This window comes from Pyrus communis, chromosome 3 (assembly GCF_041283825.1).
Source record: "Pyrus communis isolate YQ-2024b chromosome 3, ASM4128382v1, whole genome shotgun sequence".
Taxonomy (NCBI): Eukaryota; Viridiplantae; Streptophyta; class Magnoliopsida; order Rosales; family Rosaceae; genus Pyrus; species Pyrus communis.
In genome coordinates, this window is record NC_142567.1 from 12,150,999 (window position 1) to 12,175,360 (window position 24,362).

Sequence of the window (24,362 nt, forward strand, 5' to 3'; positions counted from 1 at the left end):
CATCGGGCACACCAAGATTGTACCATAGATGTACGTTGATGCTTGATGATCCTTGGAGATCGCCATCTTAAGAGACTCATTTTTTAGTTCAAAATTATTGTATCGAAAGTACCATTGCATCCCTTGGGTGTACAAGGCCTTGGGATTGTTGCACTCCATGCCCCATTCCAAGAACTTGTACACTTCTTCATGTGTCATCCATGGACCTTTTCAAATCTTTGAATGCTGATGTATTCGAAGATGCGGTCATATTGAGCAAGTTGGTTAAACTTCTTGCACACCATTTTTGTTGAATATAGGGAATGAAAAGAGCGGGAAGCAACCTTGGTGAGTATTTTCAGAAAAAGTGGTCATGTTGGGCGCATTAGTTAAACTTATATGAAAGTTGGGGTCGTTATGCTTTCCTTCATCGCTCTGCCTTTCTTCATAGTTTTGCCTTTCTTCATCGTTCTACAACTGGATGAGGTGGTTTGTGCTTAGACAAGCATGAATAAATACAACACCTCTCATGCAACCTAAAAATCATTCGTGCACAATTTTGTAATAAATTATCACAATTTCCTAATTATGCCTACTTTTTTAAGCTTCTTGTTTGTGTATGCACAATAACCAACTGGATGAGGTGGTTGAGACTTTACAACCCAACTATGCATGCACAATAACCAACCGTCATCACTCTTAATTCAAACAACCCTGGAGAATCCAACCACACAACAAAACTATGGGACCCGTCATTGACTATTATTTGTAATTTTTGGGTTCGTCTTGGGGACATGAAGATGTCGTGTTCATATACTGTGCATTTCATGTGTAGTACATGTGCATGTGCATATGCATTTACTGTAAATGTACTGTGCATGGAATGTGCATTTTCTTTGCATGTCAGTCATTCATGCACAATATCCAAAGAAAATAATAAAACATAGACAAGCATTGATGAGTGGGAAGAAGTGGTGGCAAGTTAGATCGATGACATGGTAATAATGACACCTTGGGCTAGTTTTTAGTAATTATGCCTAGTTTTTAAACCTTGTGTTTGTGTATATGTAGAAAGAAAAATTCAAAAGTACAAAAGTCCATAGAATTACGAATTTAGTAAAACATGAGAGACAACAAAATTCAACTCTAGAATTTAAACGCTATGATTACAACAAAATTAAATGACTAAAAAAAACAAATTTAGTACCTATCTCTACCACATAATATATCACAAAATATATTCACTTCCTGATGCGACCTATAGACATTACAGTAGTGAATTTTTCATGGTCACATGCATCCCAATGGCAAAGTTTGATGGCAATGTTGTCGTGGTGCAGTTTTAGGATTCAGGCCTTTACTTCCCTAAGCACCCAAAAATCCTACAAACACTGCCAAAACCTTTCTTGACATTCCATTACAATCAACCATCCCGAGTTATGACAGTTGAGAGAATAGAGAAGTTTGAGCCCTTCGTGCTTAGAATACCACCCGTGGCACACCAAGATCACACCGCACACGTAAGTTGCTACTTGATGGCCCTCCAAGATTGCACTCTTAAGTCGCTTAATTTTGGCTTCTTCCTTGTTGTCTCCAAAGAAGTATTGCATCCCCACCATATAGATGGCCTCGGGGTTGTGGCACTGGATGCAGCAATTGATACAGGTTGAAACTTTGTTAGACACACCCCATTATCTAAGCGGGTTGAAAGCATCAAAGTTTGTAATATTGATGTGTTGGTAGATACAAGGCGCTTCGGCTATTTCCTTGAACTTCTTTGAGACCATTTTTGCTGAAAAGAGGTCCCTTAACGAGCGAGAAGCGATGATGATGAGAATTTTGAGAAGAACATCGTCATAAACATATTGCATTAAGGAAGAGGTGGTGCGGCCTTTCTTCATCATTTTCAACTTATGGTTTTTTTTAGAGGATGTAAATTGAACTTGTGGTTTTGTAATGAAACACAAACCCACAAGACAACTTAAATAGATGGAGAATAAGGGTCATCCAAACGGTACAACTTCCCATCACAAAAAAGGTCATTCAAATGGTGCAATTTCCATGACAAAAAGTTTTCTTATGTACTTTCTAATTCAAAAACCAAACCACCTAATACCATTACAGAAGTAAATTAATGATAACCGCCATCCGTATACAATGCATGCACATTATATGCATATGGCATGCGCACTACATCCACATGCTAAGCACACTAAATGATCTCCTATGGTCATGATATGCACATTGCACGCTGTGTCTTGAATACTAAAAACATATAATTTGGAATTGGGAAAATTAACATTTTCCAAAACCCTTTTGGATCAAATTAAGTACCCAAACAAAACATTAATTAAAACCACTACTTTTATAATATATTTTTATTAAACATTTGGAAATTTATGAGTTGACATGAGGAAAAAGCACATCTTACACATATTGAATGTAATGCACACCTCAAGTAGGTTAGGACAAGACATGAGGGTCATGTAGGCCACATCTACCTTGTCTTGTCAATTTGCTAACTAGTTTGCCAACCAATCCATTTAGAAACAAAGCATGGAAGGCAAAATTTGCTATCCAATTTCCACTTTATTGTTTGGGATTTCACTAATATGAGGATGGTGCATTTTCAAAGATATGAAACTCTAAAATAATGGGGTAAGTCTCATCTTTTTTGGCGCTTACTCTTGAAGAGAATCCCAAGCGAACATGTTAATGCCGACTAGGTTTACAGTAATGTGTGGAAAAAATTTGATTTTTGACGTGGCACAATACTGGGTATGTTCTAATTTGTGTTTCAGTTCAATTCCATAAATTTCACAAATTTTTCCCAATGTGTGCATACGAAGTGCATATTTTGTGCAAGCTTCATGCATAAGGTGTGCATTTTTTGCACAGGGCATATTATGTGCATATGATATGCATAGTAGGTGCAATTAATGTTCATGCGATGCGCATGGTATGTGCATATAACAAGGACACATGGTACACATGTTTATTATCATAAAATACTTAGCTAATACATTGTACAACAATAAAATGTCATATAATTCCATTATGGTTGATACGGTTCTTTTCCTTTTGCTAGTCAACTAGAATCCTCAAACCCCTTGTTGCGTTCCTCCTCCATTTCGGCATTTCCCTCAGAGGAACACTCTTACGACTCAATATGGCCCCGAAGCTTCTAGAACAATTCAAAATTTAGGAATGTGATCCTTTCTCCAGACGTGTCAGCCTTCATTTTCTACTTGCTTGCATGGTAAAGTGCTTCATTGGCTTCATCGTTGAGGTCCACAAGCTTTTTTTCTACCTTCATTAGCTTGTGGTTCTATTACTCGGTGACGCTTTTCTCATAGTTGAGTCTCCCGCAGACCTAATCTATACTTTTCAACGGCATCTTCAAGTCCACAAAGCTAAACAATGACGTAGGATTTGCCTTCGGCGACCCCAGAAATGGATGAGGTTCCATGTTGTACCACCCCGTGAAACTCCGCATTAAAGCCCTTAGTTTCATGTGGGAACTTGGACATGTTTGTGTTCTCAATTGTTTTGGCTATCTGAGAAGTCTATTTTTTTATGAGGGTTAATGGTTATTGCAACTATGTGTAAGAAGCATATTTATACACAAGTCTACCATGATGAGGATGAAATTAATTGGGTAAAAGAGGGAATGTGTTGAAGGTGTTTATGTGGTGAGGATGTGATGCATGTGACCTTCAAAAGTTGTACGAATCCCACCACTACTTTTTTGCCCCCCCCAACTTGAAAGATGCTTCAAATGTTGTTAATTCATTTCCAACATAAAGGTTAGTGTGCTATCAAATCTCACACCCCATACATTATGCTATACATGGGTTGGTCCAGGTATATCTAACTATTTGGTTCAAAAAGACGTAGGTTCGAAACTTGCAGGTTTTTACATCTTTTTCTTTTTTTTTTTTTTTTCCTTCTAAACCCATTGTTATGGTTTTAACTCATCGTTTGAAGGACCTTTCGAAACCCAAAATCCAACACCTTGTATATACTGAGAACAATATATAAGCATAGGGCAAATCATATGAAGATGAAAAATATGCATGTCATGTGCATATCGTGTACAATTGCTTTCATATTGAACTAAGACTTGTAATTCACAAACATTTTCAGACAAACACCCATTCCAGATCGAATTCACAAAAATTTGCAACTTCATAACAAATATTGAGCATTCAGTAACAAACCCACAAAGCCAAATCCACAAACATAACTCCATGAATCTTCAATACCCTAAACAAAAATTAAAATGCAAAACTCTAAGGTTGAAACCCATAATCTAAAATAACAAAACCCATAAACAAATAAAGATTTCCAGAACACATTTCGAGCCCTCTCTTACCAATCCTTCTTTTGTTCTACTTCCCATCTCTGCAAATCCAAAAAAAGAGAGAGGGACGAACTAGATGGCTGTGAAAATATAGTTGTCGAAGCCTCAATGGCCGGAAATAATGGAACTTTCCAGCCAAAACGAAAAATCTGGTACAAAAATCATATCTTTAAGGATGGAACACTAATGCAAAAGAGAAACCCTCACTTCGAAGCTTCACTTTTGAGTTTCCTCTCTTCGAAATCAGAGCTTAGAGATCTGAGCTCAACCTAGAAACTTAGAGCTCACGGAGCTCTCTCGGCATGTCTCTCTTCCAAATGACAAAAATAATGAAATGAGTTGAAGGTTTTTAGTACTTATATGAGGGCATTTTAGTAATTTCGATTTTGTGCATGGTGTGCATAGCTTGTGCATGGCCGGTTTGTCTTATTTCTATCCTAAGATTAAGAAATTGTCCCATTTTGGGATATTTCCCTATTTATTTTAAGAAAAGTACGATATTCCATTCATTGAAAAAATAGCATTACGAATACATATCATGAATAACTCAGCCACCAAAGGATCCTTACAAACTAGATCTAAAAATATTACAATAAAGTATCCCTAATCCCAAAGCAATGAATAGACTTCAAATACTAGTTCGAACTCATCGGAACCGTAAGATTGCATAGATCAATAAACCATTAAACCTTGTGTTACAAATCATGTGAGAACAAAATCTTAAATCACAGTACGATACCCATGGGTCGATTGCCTTACCTAATCATCGTCGCGATCCTCGAACACCCAGTGAAGTAGATTGGGCAAATCAAACCACTTCATTTTTGTTTGTATTTGTTAATTTCAATATGAATTAAGATAATTTAATAGCACATCTACCATCATGCCCTTATTTGTCATTTTACAAAGTCACAGTAGTATTTTATAAAAGTTTACTAAACAATTTGACATTATATATATATATATATATATATATATATATTTTGCTACAAATATTTTTACAACTATAGTTTGTCAAACACTTACCTGCTTTATTTCACACTTATTTAATCTCACATCACATCATAAATAGTTCTTAAAAAAATCACAGCAACTCCAAACTAGCCATTATAGAGCCACCAAGCGCCATCCTTTTTCTAGCAACACCACCATTGTCGTTTATCCAAGAATAATATCAATGGGTTTTTTTTTTTTTTTTTTTTTTTGATAGAAAAGACAATCAAATTATAAGGAATGTCAACAAGTACAACCAGTCTGCATACAATAATAATAAAAAAAGCTGTATAAGCACCACTAGGTATAGTTCTATCCCACACATGGAGGTTATTAAATCTAAAACCCGCATCTGCGATCATGTCTGCCAAAATATTGGCCTCTCTAAAGATATGGCTCCAAGGAATGTCCTCAAAAGAGCTTGCCAAGAGTTTAATGTCTTCAATAATGTTTTTTAATCTCCATGAAATTGAGCACCGTCCAAGAATAGAGTCAATCATAAGCTTTGAATCTCCTTCAATCTGAAACCTCTTAAAACCCTGGCATCTAGCCATCCAAAATGCATCTCTCAACGCAACACATTCAGCAACATTGATAGAATTTTCTCCTAAGTTCCTTGCCCCAGCAAGAATAGGCCTGCCATTTTCAACCCTTATAACAAAGCGAACAGCAGCATGGTTGTTAATTACTAAACCATCAAAATTTATTTTAAGGTTCCGCTTAAATGGAGGAATCCATTTGATAAACTGATTCCCTTTACTAACTCTTGTACTATTTTTATTTGCATTCAAGTATTCTTCACCAAGTTTAGTGGCAAGAAAAATAATCCTACTTGGGTTAATAATATTAGTTTGAAACACAACACTATTTCTTTCCCTTAAAATTTGCTAGCAAATAAGAAAGGCAAGACTCAAGCTTGAGATTTTATCATTATCCTTAAAATCTAAGGAGTTCAACCACTCCAATAAAGTGTTGTTACTATTGTTCCTATTAGGGTTAATATTGTTAACATTGGACCAGACAACCACATTACAATGTATGAATAAGTGATTAATGCTCTCAAATCTTCATTGCAAATAGGGTACCAGGATTGAGAAAGAAAAAAAATTTGAGAATCTATCCTTAATTTGCAATCTTCCCAGAATCAATAACCAACTAAATTTGGATTGTGCACAGGCCGAGTCGGGCTCAAATTTGGAGGGACTGAACCAGACCTGTTTAAAAAGAAAACAAGTTGGGTTAAGTTGAGTATAATAAATCTGATTATTGGAACCAAACCTAACTCAATCCATTTGAAACGGGCAGGTTCGGGTCAGGTCCACATGTGCAATTACTTTTTTTTTTTTTTTTTTTTAAAACAGATTTTTTTTTTTTTTTTTTTCCTATCAGAATCAACAGCACAGAGGCTGCACATCAGCAAGCAGCATTCAATCGAAGGTTGTTTATCAAAAAGACAAAATAACAAACAAATCAATGTAAAACCAGATGCAAAAACAACAAATCAAACACTTTTAATTATCCACACAAACAAACTAACCAAACAATGATCAAAACATCAAAATTGAAAAGAAACAGCAACAAATTAGCACAGAAATAGCAAAAAACAAAAATACAAAAGCGACAACATAACCCTCAACCCAAAACTCACAAGGATTATTAATGTTCAATTCTTGTATTCCAGAACCCAGAACAGAATCTATGAGAAACTCACGAAAATCCTAACTCAAAAGCCCTAAATCTCTACATTTGAAATTCACATAAATAAAAAAAAATTAAAAAAAAAAAACCTAATTAACAAATTACATAAATTTTAGCAGGATGATGGAAGTGTCATCGATGACAGTGATGGGTGGTGGTGGTTGCGAAGGCGGTGATGGGTGATGATGGTAAATCGGTGATGATCTATGACCTGGGTTCTTTGATGTCATCGAGTAGGTGATTCAGGAGTGGAAGAGACTGAGAAAACTATGGCACTGGTCGAGACAACGGTGATGGGTGTTAATGGTGAATCGGTGATCGTCTCAACGATGTCGTCAAGGAGGTGATTCAGGAGTGGGAGAGATTAAGAGAAGAGAACTGGGGTATGGGAGATGAAGGATGGTTGAGATTGGTTGATTGTTGGTCATTTAATCCCAACCCTTCTGTATATTTTAGAAACGAGCCTGTTCATGGCCCCTTGCTTCTACAAATTTAGACCCGCCCCACCCTGTTTCTTCTTTAAAAAAATTGAACCCGTCCCGTACCCAGCCCGATTCGCAGATCCTATACTCATTTGCTCACCCCTAAGCTAAATAACTTTGTTTGGGATATTGAGTTTCCACATTTTTTTAAGTAAATCAAAATTTAGTCCATGAGTAATATTCTTATTTTGTATCCACGTTGTTGATTTAACAGTGAATTTTCCAATGGCATTAAAGCCCCATAACATAGAATCTTCTTGCTGGGCTATAGGCAACGTACTGCAAATTTTGTTAACAATATCTTGATCAACCAGGTTTGAAAGTGTTATTCTATTACAGTAGTTATTGTTAATGAAATTACTAACTTTCAGATTTTTGTCTATGTTATTAATTTGGTTATCCTGCATAAGATTAATTAGTGAGAAAGGAAAAACCCAATTATGGATCCAAAAGCGAATACTCTTGTCATTTCCCACAAACCATCTGCATCTTTTTTCAATAATATGCCTAGTATTTAAAATTCCTTTCCAGGCTTGAGAATGATTTTGCCTGGTTTTACAATTTAGGAAAGCATAATTTCTTAAGTACTTTCTTTTGACAATTTGAACCCACCAATTCTTATCCTCAATCAACACTTCCAGCCTAGTTTTACCAGGCAAGCGTTATTAAATGATTACTCTTCCTAACAACAAAGCCTCCCACTACTTTTAGGGAGACAAACCTTATCTCAAGCTACTGGATTCATTTCACTATCTTTTCCCCCAAAGAAAAGGTCTACTATCCTATTCAATAGTTTTAATGACATTTTTTGGGCACTTGAAACAAGACATCACATGATTTGGAAGACCAGCTACATTATCTTTGACAAAGGTAAGGCTACGAGCTTTAGACAAAGTATTAGCTTTCGATCCAGCAAGTTTATTTTTAACTTTGAGGATAAGCTCTTTAGTATTAATAGGGTCATTCCAAAATGTTATGTTATGAATATCCAAGTACTTCCCAAATGTAGTTTTATGCTGAATTTGAATGATATTAACAATTTCATGTTTTGTTTGATTGGAACTGTTATTAGAGAAGTAAAGATAAGACTTGTAAAAATTGATTTTCTAACCTGAGACATTAGCAAAGTCATTTAGGATTGTCAATACGTTCCTTGCAGCAACTCAAAGTAGATTTTGCAAAAATAAGGGAGTCATCTGCAAACATTAGATTATAAACTTTAACCATCCAGGAGAGGTTAGCACACCCACTTTAGATGTTTGTTTAGTCCCCGGCATATTAAGATGTCTAATTAAAGGTTCCATACAAAGAATAAAAAGGTAGGGAGATAAGGATGTCCTTGCCAAATGCCTCTGGATGGGTAAAAGCAACCTTGTGTTTTACCATTTATGAGTAAAGAAAAAGAAGTAGAAGATATGCATTCTAAAATTAAATTTATCCAATGACTACTAAAACCAAACTTATGGAGAACAATTTTATTGTAATCCCAACTAATAAGATCAAAAACTTTCTCTAAATCAAGCCTGACAGCCGTAACGCCTATTCTCCCTTTTTTGCTTTTAAAAGAAGAAAATAGCTCATGGGCAAAGGATACTGTCATGAATGGATCTGCCAGGACCAAAAGCTCCCTGACTCTTAGAGATACAATCAGTTAAGATGGGTTTCAAACGATTAACTAAAACTTCTGTCATAATTTTATAAGTTACATTACAAAGGCTTATGGGTCTGAAATGATTTAGTGTTGAGTGCATAAAGCTATATTTATATGCCCTATTTTACTTAGGTTTTTTTACTTAAAATCTCTATGCATCACAAGGTATTTTGTTGTTTATATTGTATTTCAGGATGAAAGTAAGGGCTTGAATAAATCATCTTATTTTGAATATCTTAAGAGCCTAGAACGGATAGTTTGAAGCCTAACTTGCCCAAGACCAGACCATAGCCTACAAGTGGCCTAAGATCTGCCAGAAAAGGCCCTTACAGAACAGTCAACTTGCGAGTTTTTCCCCGAAGTGCTTAGAACGAATTAGAAAATGGGCCGTATATGGTTGGAAATCCCTAGAAGTCTTCTTTCTCATGGTCTTTACAACTTGTGATTTGGAGGTTTCAACAAGAAATTATGACAGAATAAAGAAAAGTTGTTCAATTACAAATTCTGATAACAGCTAGTTTTCAGTTACTCTTATACTAAAAGCTGATTGTAATGCGTTGTAAATGAGAGTCAATTTAAAGAGGAAAAGGAAAAGATACACAACATCAAAGAGGAGGAGGAGTCCTCCACCTTGAGTTGTTTCTAGGTTCTGGCTTTCCTAACTTTTTTTGTATTGCATTTTTATGTATTTTGTTATGTTTTTAATTTAGATTATGGATACTTAGGGTTGATTAGAAACCCTAGACATGATTGAATTAATGTTATGTTTATCAATTTCATTTGCAAGCTAGAATTAGTTTTTTATCTCAATTGTTTCAAGCACATATTTTCAAGCTTATCGGCCTTGTTTATGTTTGCTTTCTGTTGAGAATGATAAGGATGAATTCAATGTCTTCTTTCATTCATTAGCAACATGTGGTTAGGCTCATAACGAATCATGTAAATTGATTCCATGAAAATCTAGGATAAATGCCATGTTCTAGGGTTCATGTGATGTTCATTATCCTCTTCATTCTTAATGAGTTTATAGTGCTAAATCTGAGTATATGCCATGCTAGGTTGCACCTACAAATATAAGTTTGATGTATATGCCATGCATCTCGCATCAAAGAAACTGAGGATTCGTACAATCTAGTTATATGCCTTGCTAGATATGTGAACATCTTAGTTGTGCATTTGAAATCGATACATTAAAAGATCATCTCATGGATTCATGAATGCTTAGGGGAAGGCATTAGCTCATTTTAAGTTAGATTTATGTCCAAAAAACGTTTCTAACCTACTTTATGTATTAGGTTTATTTTTAGATAGCTCTAATTTTTCCCTTTTCTTTTTGTCTTTATTTCTTTTCCAAAATTACTTAAACCCCTCAATTTTAAATCATATGAGTCATTAACTGATGCTAATATGTAAGAGTCAAAGGTTTTACTAAGTTGTTTATCAGTCCCTGTGGTTCAACACCCTTACTTGTGCCATTATATTATCCTTATATTTGCACTCAAAAGGAACTTCAAGAAAATGGCATCATTGCCTAGGATTGCGCTTAAACAACTTTCTAATTCCTTTTAGTTTTGCTTACTAACTTAATTTATTTTGTTTTTAGTTATATGTGTTTTAATCCATTCAAGTCGTCCATTGACTTAGAGCAGCTACAAATGGTGGTTCAGTCAAGTTCGGGTAAGAGGCGTACACTCAAACTTGTGAGGATTCTCAAAACTCAATCTTTGCCAAGCTCTCCTTGCCACTTAGAATCATATACACCTAAGTCAGTCTCATCCTTACCCAAGGCTGAATTAAAAGAAGGCAAGATGTCCATGGCAAACAACAACAACAACAACAATGATGACGAGGCTAATCATGCTTTGAAGGAGTATGCGATTCCCAATATCAGTGAGAAGTCTTCATGCATTCATTATCCTAACACCACCGTGGAGAACTTTGAACTCAAATCAGGTATGATTCATCTTTTACCAAAATTTAATGGTTTGGCAGGTGAGGATCCCCATTTGCATATCAAGGAGTTTGTAGAGGTGTGCAATACCATTAAGATCCAGGGCATGACCCCTTAAGAGATACATCTTAGGCTCTTTCCCTTTCACTAAGGGAGAAGGGAGCAAGGCTTCACACTCTTTCATCCGGATCCATTGAAACTTGAGATGTGCTAGCTTCCAAGTTTCTACAACAATTTTTCCCAACTCAATGCACTAACAAGGTTAGGCACGAAATCATGTCAATTGTGCAAAATGATGGAGAGTTGTTCCATGAGTATAGGGACTGTTTCAAAGCTCTGTCGCATTCTTGCCCTCATCACAACTTGGAACAATGGTTGCTCATGTAATATTTCTATGAATGATTGCTTGATTCTGATCGTATGATGGTGGATGCTACTGCTGGTAGTTTGATGAACAAGACAGTTGATCAAACCAAGACAATGTTTGAGGACATTGCTTCAAATACGAAGTAATTTAGTTTCAGCAATCGACAAACCAAGAAGGTTTATGAGGTTAGTACTTCTAATGATAACTCTTAAATTTCTAAATTAACTAACCTTAAGCAACTTGTATCCCAAAAGCAAGTTGCTGCTGTTTGTCAAGTGTGTTCCTGATGCGATATTTATACGCACACAAACTAAACCCTATTTGTGACAATTGTAGTAATGATGTAAGTAGGGATCGTTCTAACCGGGGATTAACTAGGGATGCTAAACACTTGACTCAAATAAATAAAACTAACTTTTAAAACACTAAGACAAACTAAAAGACTCAAAACAAGTTCAAAAGACTCCAAATACTTAAAAACATAAAATAAGACAAATCAAATGATTAAGACTTAACAAAATAGGGGGGGGGAATTGTGGTTGGACGAGATTAAACTAAACGGACAGATTATAATTTAAAACAGATAGTAAAGATGAATGTGATGAAAATATGGATGATGGAATAGCTAAGGGGTTTTTCTCCACACATGTTACACTTGCATACAAGATTGATTACTTTTGGTTGGAATTTCATAAATTTTGGATTCAATTTGTTTAACCATTTGAATGAATATGACGCTAGAATATAAGTGAGTTTCACCTAATAGTTACGAACTTATATTCACAAGTAGTGGAGGTTGCTTATAAACAATCGCGTTAAACGAATTCTTGGCATAAGTTTCATGCGTATTCCATAGGGGGTGAATGCCATGACTAGGAAAGATCACTTTCCTTTGCCATTCATCGACCAGATGCTCGAAAGGTTAGCCGGTCATGCTTTTTACTGTTTTCTTGATGGATACTCTGGATATAACCAAATTGTGATAGCCCCGGATGATCAAGAGAAGACCACATTCACATGTCCCTTTGGAACATTTGCTTATCGTCGCATGCCATTTGGCTTATGCAACGCACCGGCCACTTTCCAAAGGTGTATGGTAAGTATATTTTCCGATTTTGTGAAAAGATCATTGAGGTTTTCATGGATGATTTCAGTGTATTTGGGAGTTCATTTGATAATTGCTTGGATAATCTGACCTTAATTTTGAAACGATGTGTTGAAACTAACCTTGTCTTGAATTGGGAGAAATGTCATTTTATGGTGAAACAAGGTATAGTTTTAGGACATATTGTTTCAGAAAAAGGAATTGAAGTAGATAAATCGAAAATAGACCTTGTACGTCACTTACCCTCTCCTACTTCGGTTAGAGAGGTACGTTCGTTTCTTGGCCATGCAGGGTTCTATAGGCGTTTTATCAAGGACTTCTCCAAGATGTCCAACCCTCTTTGCCGATTGCTTCAAAAAGATGTGCCATTCAAGTTTGATGAAGAGTGTAATTCGGCATTTAACCAACTCAAGGAGAAGCTAGTCTCGGCCCCCATTATTGTACCTCCAGATTGGAGCCTTCCGTTCGAACTCATGTGCGATGCATCCGACTATGCATTAGGAGCTGTTCTAGGACAAAGAAGAGACAAGCGGCCGCATGTCATATACTATGCCTCTCGGACTCTCAATGATGCCCAATTGAACTACTCCACAACGGAAAAAGAACTTCTAGCTGTGGTTTTTGCTTTAGATAAATTCCGTTCATATTTAATTGGAACTAAAGTAATCGTTTATTCTGATCATGCAGCTTTGAGGTACTTGCTCACGAAAAATGAAGCAAAGCCGAGGCTTATCCGATGGATGCTTCTTCTCCAAGAATTCGATATCGAAATCCGGGACAAATAAAGGAAGTGAAAACGTGGTGGCTGACCACTTGAGCCGTATGGTGCATGAAGAGGATGCCGTGCCTATCATAGAGACATTCCCAGATGAGCAACTGATGTCCGTCAAGGTAAGTGAACCCTGGTATGCTGATTTGGTGAATTATTTGGTGTCTAAACATGTTCCTAGAGAATTACTTAAACACCAATGTGATAAATTAAAGAAAGAGGCACGGTTTTATGTGTGGGATGACCCGTATTTATGGAAATATTGCCCTGACCAAGTTATACGTAGGTGTGTGCACGATTCTGAGTTTAATGCTATTCTAACCTTTTGTCACACTTATGCTTGTGGGGGACACTTTGGCACTCAAAGAACAGCACTTAAGGTGTTAGAATGTGGTTTTTATTGGCCTACCATCTTTAGGGATGCTAGAACATTTTGCATGTCTTGTGATAGATGCCAAAGAACGGGCAATATTGGTCCTAAACAACAAATGCCGCAAACCCCCATTTTTAGTGTTGAAATCTTTGATGTTTGGGGTATTGATTTTATGGGTCCCTTTCCTTCGTCACATGGGTTTCTTTATATATTGCTTGCTGTGGACTATGTGTCGAAATGGGTGGAAGCAAAAGCCACCCGAACTAATGATTCTCGAGTGGTTGCAGATTTTGTGAAAACTAACATTTTTGCAAGGTTTGGAATGCCACGAGTGCTAATCAGTGATGGAGGTTCCCATTTTTGTAATCGAACCATCGAGGCGTTGCTCAAGAAGTACAATGTCACGCATAAGGTGGCCACACCTTATCATCCTCAAACGAGCGGGCAAGCCGAGGTTTCGAATAGGGAAATCAAGCAAATTCTTGAGAAGACCGTGGGGCCTACAAGGAAGGATTGGAGTTTGTGCTTAAACGATGCATTGTGGGCGTATCGCACTGCCTACAAAACTCCCATTGGGATGTCACCTTTTCGGCTCATCTATGGGAAGCCATGCCATCTTCCCGTCGAACTAGAGCATCGTGCACATTGGGCCGTCAAAACATTCAATATGGACCTTGATGCCGCAGGTTTACATAGGAAGCTTCAATTGTGTGAGCTTGATGAAATCCGAAATGAAGCATATGAGAATGCCCGGATTTACAAGGAGAAAACGAAGGCATTCCATGACAAGATGATTCGTGCCAAGACGTTCTCTATTGGGCAGAAAGTGTTGTTGTTCAATTCTCGCCTTCGGTTGTTTCCGGGTAAGTTGTGTTCCAAATGGGTTGGTCCTTTTATTGTCACTAATGTTTTCCCTCATAGTGCAGTACAAATCAAAAGTTCAAGGACGCAGCAAGAATTCAAAGTGAATGGGCATCGATTGAAGCCCTATTACGAGACGTTTGAGGAGCATGTCGTGGAGGAGGTACCCCTCCATGCCGTGGAACCTAGTCAAGCTTAAACGGAGGTACCGTCCGGCTGCAAGACGTAAAAGCAAGCACTACTTGGGAGGCAACCCATGCATTCAACAAAAGAAGACTTAGAAAGCACTCCAATTCCAGATTCCTAAAAACTCTTCTCTTTGTTGCTATTTCGTTTCTGCCTTGTTAGGTTGTTTAGTTATTGTTGTTTGTTTATTAGTTGTGTGAGTCTATGATTGTAACATTGAGAAAATGTTTGATTTATTGATAGGCACTGCTAAATAAAGAAAGATGGAGCCTTCACAAAGGGCGTTTACTTGAAGCCCCACTACGAGGCTTTGAAGAGGAAGGCATCGGAGCGGAAGGCATCGAAGAGGAAGGCATCGGAGAGGAAGGCATCGGAGCGGAAGGCATCGAAGAGGAAGGCATCGGAGCGGAAGGCATCGGAGCTAGAGCATTCCAGGCCTCAATACTTGGCCAAGCGCTGGATGAGCCAGGAAAAAGGTGCCTCTGGAGGAAAGACGAAAACCTTTGACGGTCACTGTGAATCCGACCTTCAGACTCTTGCAGCTCATCAAGCTTCCTCTTCATGCCCGACGAATAGTTATTTGCAAGCACATGCAAACTTCTATTCTCATACTTAAGCTGCTGGATCTCCTGCTTGAGACTTTCCACCTCTGCCATCAATGATTCCACCTGACGGGAGCGGGCAAGCAGGCGTTGGCCCATGTTGGACACAGAACTCGCACACTGAACACTAAGTGCGAGGGACTCTTGAACGGCCAACTCATCGGACCGTCCTGACAGCAGCCTACTATCTTTTGGAGTGAAGAGGTTCCTAGCTACTATTGTAGCTGTTGTGGCGTCCTGCATCACGGAGTCTTCACCTGTGAGAGGACCGTTAGAAGAAAAGAAAGAAGGGCGCCATACGTTACCTTGACGCGGCGCGCCCGTATCACTGCTAAGGCTCAATTCCAAGCTAAGGTTCGATGAGTTTGCCATTTTTTCAAAAGTGTTCAAAGAGAAGGGATGGAGTTAAATTTCAAAGGGCCGGAGTCGATTTTCAAGAATGGGAAATCTTCAGAGTGTGTTTGTTGTGGTGATCGATAGCTCAATAAAAAAAGCCAAGGCGACGCGTCCACCAATTCAAAAAGCCGGAATTTCCGGCGTAATTTAGGCGACGCTTTCTCGGCTTTTCAGAATGCGCGTTCAACTTTGTCAAAAGATTTCTTCTTTTCAGACAACACGTGGAGGCCATCATCACAACTACACATCTTTAGCCGACAAGCGCAAAGTTCGGCGACGCTTTCTCTACTTTTCAGAAGACGCGTCCACCAATTCAAAAAGCCGGAATTTCCGGCGTAATTTAGGCGACGCTTTCTCGGCTTTTCAGAAGGCGCGTTCAACTTTGTCAAAAGATTTCTTCTTTTCAGACAACACGTGGAGGCCATCATCACAACTACACATCTTTAGCCGACAAGCGCAAAGTTCGGCGACGCTTTCTCTGCTTTTCAGAAGACGCGTGCAGCTTTGTCAAAAAGGAGCCGCATCTGCACTACCACGTGTCGCTCAGAAATCGAAGGGGCGCCTGCTCAGAAATCGAAGAGGCGTATTCAAAAATCGAAGAGGCGCCACTATTTCAAAAAGCCGGAGTTGCGGGATCAAAACGTTTGTCGACAAAGGTAAAAAGTACCACCACTTGCTATTATCTCTATATATGTCGACCTTCGTCTTTTATGGCAGGGCAAACCTGAAGAAAATGCCCAACTCTCCCTCACCTCTGAGGGTGCACTCCCAGCAAAGCCTTTCGAAATACTAAATTCTTTCTTTTTCCCCAAAGATGATACCAGATGCCTGGAGTACATATGACCCAGGAGGAAACGGCGGATTGAAGCATGTGCTGATTCATTCACCGCTTCTTCAAAAGCAAAGGTATCTCATATCATCAAGGTCAAAAGCAAAAGTATCTCATATCATGCTCTTTCCCTGTCTTTTTCTTTGTCCTTGTTCTTACTCGTATGGCAAAGTAAAAGAAGCAATCAGCCGGCACTTGGAGTCAGTCTTCCGTTCTGGAGCCAACTGCCTGGAATCTATTCCTGATTGTTTACCTAGCGTTGCTCTCGAGTAGTCATCTTCAACGGTTGATACACTTCCGGAGAAGGGACCACTTCTGCAAAGGGGAGCGAGTAAGGCAAGTGAAAATGATACATTGAAGCATGTGGAGACAAACATAGGCTGAGTTATCCTCCAACCCTTTTCATTACGAATTGGAAAGATTGAACAAAGAAACAGACCAAAGGGGTAAGCTCAGACCTTCGGGGAAGACCAAAAGAATCCTCCAGCCCAGTAGCACAAAGGAAAATCAATGATGGGCGGCAACCAGTTCGAGAGTAAGCTTGTGGAATCATCAAGATCAAGCCTCAATGCAATCAACAAAGAGAAGATGGAATTTACACTCCATAACCAGATTTGCGTCCCTAAACTCTTCTCTTTGTTAATTACATTTTGCCATGTTTAGTATGTTTAAATGCTTTTTGTGTGTTTACTTATGTTTTGTGTGAATCTATGCTTAAAACATTGAGGACAATGTTTGATTTAAGTGTGGGGGGGTAACTAAGTATATTTAATGCAAATACGTGGGATTTTATCCACCATAACTTCTAATGTTGTTCCTTGCTGTTTTAAGGTGTTTTTAAGTTGTTTTAGAGTGTTTTAGTGTGTTTTGTTTTATAATTCAAAAATCCCATAAAAATTTGAAAAATTGTTTTGAAAAACCCAAAAAGAGTTGTTTTAAAAGTCGTTTTTGTGTGTTTGTGTCTTAGGGTACCTTCCAACACAATGATAAGGATTTGGTTTATAATTGCATGACGGTTAGAAAGAGTTATAAACATAGAGAAAAGTTTGATTTACTCTTGGTATATGCTTGGTTATGGTTATAATGTATGACTTCACATGCAATCATAAAAGAAAAATTCGTTTTTGTAACATGCTTGAAGGAAGAAACTCAAATAAACGCTACATCCCTGTGAGACTCGAGCCATTACTTTCTTTGGAGAGTTATTTTCTGTGATTCTTTATTTTCTAAAGTTGTTGCATGATCTCATTATTCCTTGCTTGGTTGCTACTTAGAATGCAATTGTATCATGATAGAACTAAATGCTAGAACTCATGCCCATTTCATTCAAAGCGTGTTATTGATTTGCATAACACATATTCAAGAAGAAGTTGTGTAGTGACCACCACCATAGCCAAATAGCCTTACTTCCCATACTTCGTATATGTTGTAAGTTTTAACCCCGTTGAGCCTTGTTTAGCCTTTATTCTTTGTTTACCCACATTTTCCTCACCTAGCCTAGTTTAGGACAATCCCCACCCTTGTTCTTAAAAGATAGTGAGCATGACTTAATTGAATTCCTTTTGAGTTACATTATGAAAGAAAATAAGTGTGGGGGAGAGAATGTTTAAGTGTTTATGTTTTGAGATTCAAAAGAAAAGAAAAAGAAAAGAAAAAAAAAAGAGAAAAGAAAGAAAGAAAGAAAAAAAAGAGTTCAAAAAAAAAAAAAAAAAAAATTGAAAGAATAAGTGATTGAAGAAAGGTTCCAAAACACCAATTCTGGGCGTAAATTGTCTAAATTCTCCATTTTTGTTCAAAAGTTGAGTTTTCATTCAAAAGTGAATTCTAAGTTGATTCAAATGCTTTGCTCACTATTTCTTTAAAAACCTTTGTTTTCCATATCCCTTCTTTGTTATCCACATACCCCAAGCCCCGTTACAACCCTTGACTTCTATCTTGAGTGTTGTGTATTTCAATTTGTGGAGTTTGAACTTGGTATGAGCATATGGTATCACTGGTTCTCGCGTCTAAGTAGTAGCATTCCATTCATGAGATCATATCTAAACATGCTTATTAACTCCAGAAATTGCTTCCTTTGAAATACATAAATGTGAGTGTTTGTTTTTATGATTACATCAATCTTCTCACATATACCTAGTGTAGGGTGTGTAGTCAGAAAATCTGTGTGAAAAACGAGAGTACATCTAGTAAGAAATTGAGGGAATTCTCTAAGGCATGTTACTACATTCAAAACATGGTTTTAAATGCTTAATTGTGAACTAGTATGTGGTGACTATGAGTAAGAATGTACTTAAGTGTAAAGATGGCTCAAATCTGTGAGAATAATGATTTTTAATTTGTCATGTGCATTGGAAGTCCCTGATACGATTGTTGGAAGGTGTAGGTTGTGTTTTGTTCTTTTTGTTTTGTTTTTCTGTTTTGCTCGAGGACTAGCAAAAGCTAAGTGTGGGGGTATTTGATAGGAGCATATTTATGCGACTTAAATGGCTTGTTCTCGTACATTTACGTTATGTTTCTTTAGTTATTTTAGTTCTTTATGCTTCTTTTGTGTGTTTTCAGGTTCTAAGGGCAAAGTATGCAAAAGGATGCCTTTTGGAGCCTTTTGGAGCAAATTAGAGATTGGAATGGATATCATATGCTTGGAGCCAAAAGGATGGACGAAATTGAAGACTTGAAGTAGGAAAGTTAAATCCTAAAAAGACCTCATGTTTGAGCATCATTGAAAACTCCTACGCATTTTAGAACACAAAAACAACATTCCTAGCAACCTTAGGACATTGTCGTGTGTTTCCTTGTGTCTCCCTTCCTTGCCATGCAAGGAAGGGCTTTGTTCCCTATTTTAAATACTTAAACACTACCACTTATCATTCACCACATATCATTCACCACTTATCATATCATACATTCATTTATCACTTATCATAATCATTCACTTATCACTTAACATATCATACACTTATCACTTATCACTCATAATCATCTACACATTTCAACCATTTAAACACATGTACTTCACCTACAACATCCACCTACTTCACCTACAAATGACATAGCCATATGTTCCCTCCACTACTCCTATAAATACCCTTGCATTCATTCATTCAATTCACATCTCATTTTCATACACAACACACCACAAATACCTCCATTCTTGCCGTGCATATCCCTTCATTTTCTGCATATTTTCTCTTCATTCCAACCACTCCAACCACTCCTCATCTCCCAAAAACTCACCTTAGACCTTGTGCTACAACAACGAAGAAGAGAAGAGTGCCTAAACGTTCATACAATTCAAGTTTGAGTTGTTGGAATGTTTAGGTGTTTCTTTGATTTCAATGTTTAAATTCAATTTTCTTTGTTTTGTAATGGAAGAGAAGAGTGCCTAAACGTTCATACAATTCAAGTTTGAGTTGTTGGAATGTTTAGATGTTTCTTTGATTTCAAAGTTATGAGGAACTAAACCCCCCTTTAGCTAGGGGGTGATTCAAAATACATGTTTATGCTTGCAATATGAATTGATTACTTTTGGTTGGAATTTCATAAATTTTGGATTCAATTTGTTTAACCATTTGAATGAATATGACGCTAGAATATAAGTGAGTTTCACCTAATAGTTACGAACTTATATTCACAAGTAGTGGAGGTTGCTTATAAACAATCGCGTTAAACGAATTCTTGGCATAAGTTTCATGCGTATTCCATAGTAACGAATGCCTCGTCAACACTTATAATTTTCATTGAACTTAATGATCTTTGTTGAACGTCTCTATCATGCGTATTCCATAGTTAGGGACTTTGATTAAGAATAACTTGGTTGAAATGCGTATTCCATTCAATCCAACGAATCTAGGGAAATCTGGAAGTTAATTTAAGCGGACCTAATTAACTTGGAGCATTGAGTTTCATAATTTATCGAAAGACCAACCGAAAATCAATCTTGTATGCAAGCATAAACATGTATTTTGAATCACCCCCTAGCTAAAGGGGGGTTTAGTTCCTCATAACTTTGAAATCAAAGAAACATCTAAACATTCCAACAACTCAAACTTGAATTGTATGAACGTTTAGGCACTCTTCTCTTCCATTACAAAACAAAGAAAATTGAATTTAAACATTGAAATCAAAGAAACACCTAAACATTCCAACAACTCAAACTTGAATTGTATGAACGTTTAGGCACTCTTCTCTTCTTCGTTGTTGTAGCACAAGGTCTAAGGTGAGTTTTTGGGAGATGAGGAGTGGTTGGAGTGGTTGGAATGAAGAGAAAATATGCAGAAAATGAAGGGATATGCACGGCAAGAATGGAGGTATTTGTGGTGTGTTGTGTATGAAAATGAGATGTGAATTGAATGAATGAATGCAAGGGTATTTATAGGAGTAGTGGAGGGAACATATGGCTATGTCATTTGTAGGTGAAGTAGGTGGATGTTGTAGGTGAAGTACATGTGTTTAAATGGTTGAAATGTGTAGATGATTATGAGTGATAAGTGATAAGTGTATGATATGTTAAGTGATAAGTGAATGATTATGATAAGTGATAAATGAATGTATGATATGATAAGTGGTGAATGATATGTGGTGAATGATAAGTGGTAGTGTTTAAGTATTTAAAATAGGGAACAAAGCCCTTCCTTGCATGGCAAGGAAGGGAGACACAAGGAAACACACGACAATGTCCTAAGGTTGCTAGGAATGTTGTTTTTGTGTTCTAAAATGCGTAGGAGTTTTCAATGATGCTCAAACATGAGGTCTTTTTAGGATTTAACTTTCCTACTTCAAGTCTTCAATTTCGTCCATCCTTTTGGCTCCAAGCATATGATATCCATTCCAATCTCTAATTTGCTCCAAAAGGCTCCAAAAGGCATCCTTTTGCATACTTTGCCCTTAGAACCTGAAAACACACAAAAGAAGCATAAAGAACTAAAATAACTAAAGAAACATAACGTAAATGTACGAGAACAAGCCATTTAAGTCGCATAAATATGCTCCTATCAATTCCATGCAGGGACATTCATCTAAGGCATGTCCTCAAGTGCAAGAGTTTCATGAAAAAGCAAACATGGCAGGAGAATTTCAAGGAAATCAGAGACCAAGAATTGATTTGTTTGCTCCAATTTACAACCCAGGATGGAGGAATCATTCTAATTTTAGATGGGAAAACAACAACAATGTGCAAAATCTGTCACCTCTCAAGCTCCACCAAGCAAGCCTCTTGAAGACATCATGAGTACATTGGTTAGACAAGTGAGTTCTTCAACTCAAAGCACTCAAGACCTCAAGGTTTCAACCCCAGCTTTCATGAACAAGACTGATCGTTCAATTGCAAATTTAGAAAATCAGGTTAGACAGATTGTAGCAGTCCTAAACCAAAGAGAACCAAGTAAGCTTCCTAGTCAAGTTGTTGTAAATCTAAAAGATTTGAACAATGCACATGTGAATGTGACCACTTGAATTTTTAGTCTTTTTGAGTCATGATTAGAGCTATTTGCAATTAAATAATGGGAATGTACATGTTTAACTTAGTCTTGCAATCATAACTTTAGCTATGCCTTGAAAATTGTTGCATCTGCTATATAATACCACTACTCTCAGTTCCAAGAATACTTGTGAAAAGTTACTAGTTCAAGCCTTAGAAAAAGGATAGTGGAGACTGCCTTTTGAGCAATTTTGTGCCTATTTGCTTTTTTTAGAAGGATTAAACTATTTCTACTCCTATCCTTTTCTTTCAAATTCATTTTAAATGATCTCATTACTCATTTTTTATTGAATACTAAGAGTTATTCTCTTTTGTGGATACTTGTGCTTATTATCACCCATGAATGAAATTATTGAGACGATGTTAGGCTATGCATGTTTTAACTAGTAACTTGCCTAATTCCTTACCTTTGTTGTGTGAGTCATTACTTATTTTGAAGCCAAACACAGCCATCTTTCATCACCCACACTAAACTCTACCCATTTTCCCCCATAATAGTCATTCCCTTTAGCTTGGGGAATACCAAAGTGATGAGGACAAAATGCTCGAGCTTTAAACTAAGAAAGTGGCATGTACCAAAGTAACATGGGCTGGAATTGCAAAATAAAATTTTTAAAAAAAAAAAAGGGAAAAAGAAAACGTTTTAAGAAGAGAAAAATAAATAAAAAAAAGAGAAGAAGATGCAATTTTTAAATCCATGGGTCCTGGATGCCAAGAACAAGTAAAGAAGATAAATTCAAGAGGAGAGCATGCTGGTTTTGCAAGGAAGACACTTTGGTATATCTCAAGTTCTAGTATTCCTTATCCATCCTTTCATAGCCTCTACCATAAAAACCTTATATTACAACCTTATGAAAGACCTAGCTGATCTATGAGGATGTATTCATGGATGTTAGTAAGTATGTGTGCTATCCTATTGTTAATATTTGATTCATTTCATGAGATCTGTCTAGAAAGTTCTTTTGTTTCCAATTGATTATGTGTAAGAATATTTTGCTTTCCATTACATAACCACACACACATATACTTGTTAAGCGCAAGCCGTAAGAATCAAGTGAAAGAGTGAGAGTGAATCTGTGAGATTAGAGTTGAGACGAATCTTATCTTCCTTGCTTGAGCTTGTAACTTAGTAACAGGTTGAATTTGAGCTAGAGCACCTCACTAACATGCAGATTTGATTGATGGAAAAAATTATTATCAACAGAGATGTGGTCTTTGAAGAAGACCAAGGGTGGAGTTGGGATGACAGTCACAAACAAGCCATACTAGCTGATTTGGAATGGGAAGTCGATGAAGAAGTAAACATAGAAGAGGAAAACAATGGAGATAAGTCTTAAGCAGTTGAAGACCGGAGGAAAATGGGTCAGACAACAGCAACCCTTATGAAGGAGACACCTCAAGTGTTTCACTTCCAGAATGACGAACACGAAAACCCCCAGCATGGATGAGAGACTAAGTGACTGGTCAAGATCTCTCCAATAAAGAGGGTGTGAATATAGCTCATCTAGCTTTGTTCACTGATAGTGACCCAACAACATTTGAAGAAGCTATGAAGAGTGAAAAATGGAAAAGTGCCATGGATCAAGAAATTGCGGCAATAGAGAAAAATAAGACATGGGAGCTAACAAATTTGCCATCAGGAGGAAAGACTGTTGGAGTGAAGTGGGTTTTTAAAACAAAACTCAATGAGCATGGTGAACTAGACAAGTACAAGGTGCGGCTAGTTGCTAAAGGATACAATAAAAAATATAGAGTGGATTATGCAGAAGTATTTACACCAGTGGCTCGCTTAGATACAATTCGTTTGGTGCTTTCTCTTGCTGCACAGAAAAGTTGGTTAGTTTACCAACTTGACATTAAATCGACCTTTCTGCATGGGGAAATTAATGAGGAGGTGTTTGTTGATCAACCACCAGGTTATGAATAGAAGGGGGAAGAATCAAAAGTCTATCGACTCAAGAAAGCATTGTATGGACTCAAACAAGCTCCCCGAGCTTGGTATAGTCGCATAAAGTCATACTTTGTCAAAGAAGGCTTCAACAAATGCCCCTATGAACATACTTTGTTCACTAAAACAGCGGTTGGAGATAAAATATTGATTGTTTGTCTTTATGTTGATGATCTGATATTTACTGGGAATGATGAAGGTATGTTCAAAGATTTTAAGAGATCCATGATGGTTAAGTTTGACATGACGAATCTCGGGAAAATGAGATATTTTCTAGGCATTGAAGCATTGCAAAATAAAGATGGCATCTTCATCAGTCAACGGAAATATGCT

The 24,362-nt window shown here is 37.2% G+C and overlaps 1 long non-coding RNA gene and 1 pseudogene across 1 annotated transcript; one reads left to right on the forward strand and one right to left on the reverse strand.

Moving 5' to 3' along the window:
- Positions 1-6,378: 6,378 nt before the first annotated feature.
- On the reverse strand, positions 6,379-7,490 carry LOC148697945 (uncharacterized). Its single transcript, XR_015960312.1, has 2 exons — positions 7,139-7,490; positions 6,379-6,549 (listed from the first exon to the last, which is right to left on the reverse strand). It is a non-coding gene; the product is annotated as an uncharacterized LOC148697945 (long non-coding RNA).
- Positions 7,491-10,821: 3,331 nt separating this feature from the next.
- On the forward strand, positions 10,822-11,630 carry LOC148697946 (uncharacterized; annotated as a pseudogene).
- The last annotated feature ends 12,732 nt before the right edge of the window (positions 11,631-24,362 follow it).